The sequence below is a fragment of the Elephantulus edwardii genome, unplaced genomic scaffold (genome assembly GCF_000299155.1).
Source record: "Elephantulus edwardii isolate Elephantulus edwardi_28Jun2011 unplaced genomic scaffold, EleEdw1.0 scaffold00144, whole genome shotgun sequence".
In the NCBI taxonomy this organism is placed as follows: domain Eukaryota; kingdom Metazoa; phylum Chordata; class Mammalia; order Macroscelidea; family Macroscelididae; genus Elephantulus; species Elephantulus edwardii.
In genome coordinates, this window is record NW_006399894.1 from 340961 (window position 1) to 342675 (window position 1715).

The window sequence follows — 1715 nt, forward strand, 5'->3', positions numbered from 1 at the left end:
ATTCTGCCTAAAGCATCCTTGATTGTAGCAACTCGAGGTTTGAATTTGTTCTTCAGTTCTTTGAGCTTAAGAAATGTTGAACAAGTTCGGCCCTTTTGATTTTCCGACTCTAGCTCCTCGCACATTTCATTGTAGTATTTTTTTTAAAAAATAAACAGTAATGCAGATCAGCGGCCATGGCGGCCTCCGCGGCTACTTAAGAGTTTTCTTCAGGGCAAATGATGTGAGGGTCGGTCGGTACATTAGTAGGGGAAGATAAATATGGAAACAAATACTATGAAAACAACAAGCAGTTTTTTGGTCGTCACCGATGGGTTATGTATACTACTGAAATGAATGGCAAAAACACATTCTGGGATGTGGATGGAAGCATGGTGCCTCCTGAATGGCACCGCTGGCTTCACTGTATGGCTGATGATCCGCCAACTACAAAGCCACCTATTGCTCGTAAGTTCATATGGACGAACCATAGGTTCAACGAGTCCGGCACCCCGGAACAATATGTACCTTATTCCACCACCAGAAAGAAGATTCACGAGTCGGTCCCACCTTCAACACCTTACAAGTAAAGACAATGAAAAACAATTTAAATATGTAAAAATAAAAGCAAGCAACTTTTCTTGTAATTGCACCTTGATTCTTGGTATTAACCTGATTAAATTTGTTTGACTAAAAAAAAAAAATAAACAGTAATACTAAAGAAAGAATTCCAAACTACACTAAAGGCATTGGCAAAATTAAAATAAAGTGCTAAAAATGGGTGTGCCAACGGAGGTGTTTCAACAGACAGATGCAACCTGGGATGTGTTCACTGGTTATGGCAAGAAATTTTGAAGGTAGAGAATATTTTTTAAGAAATTTTTGAAGTTAGAAATTTTGATCAGGGAAAAAAAATCTGTATTTGTGCCTATGCAAACAAATTACAACAGAATGTGGAAATTATTGAAAATATCATTAATATCAGGAAGCTCTGGTGACTTATTGGTAAGGAGTTGTGCTGCCAAACCACAAGCAGTCATTTCAAATCTACTAGCTGTTCTGTGGGAAAAGATGGATAGTCTCTTCCTGTGTGATTTACAGCCTCTGAAAACTCACTGGAGGGTAAGCTATGAGTTGGTTTTGACTCAACAACACATATCACAACAACATCATTAATATCCCAAGGAAGTAAAATCTTGCTAAGATTATTTAAAAGTGGTGAGAGTATACATGGAACTGCCAGAAATTCAAGCTGAATTCTAAAGAGACTGTGACAAAAGGACTATCATTGCTGGTGTCAGATGAATCTTGACCAGAAAGATGTTTACTTTTCTTTTCTTGACTATGCAAAGACATGAATGAGGCCATGTCTCTTTGCAACATACAACCATTTGTTCAGTACTCAACGTTGTGTTCAGAAGGCCAAGGCCACAGGAAAGCCCCACCCAAGGCTATTATTACAATCAAGTCTTCCTTCTGTGTCAGTGTCCTAGAACAAATAACCTCAAACTAGATGGCTTAAAATAACAAATATGTAAATCTGAAGTGAAAGTGTCAGCTGAAGTATCCTTCCTTGCTTCTTCCAGCTTCTGGTGGTTGCTGAAAATGCCATGGCATTCCTTTTTTTTTTTTTAATGTAACATGTAAATCTATAATTAACTTTATTAAGTGAGTTAATATGACTGATTACCTCATTATTCCTTTTTAAGCCTAGCTATTATATTGTTTTACATATT

The 1715-nt window shown here is 37.2% G+C and overlaps 1 pseudogene; it reads left to right on the forward strand.

The window, feature by feature from the left end:
• Positions 1-160: 160 nt before the first annotated feature.
• Positions 161-569, forward strand: LOC102870849 (annotated as a pseudogene).
• The last annotated feature ends 1146 nt before the right edge of the window (positions 570-1715 follow it).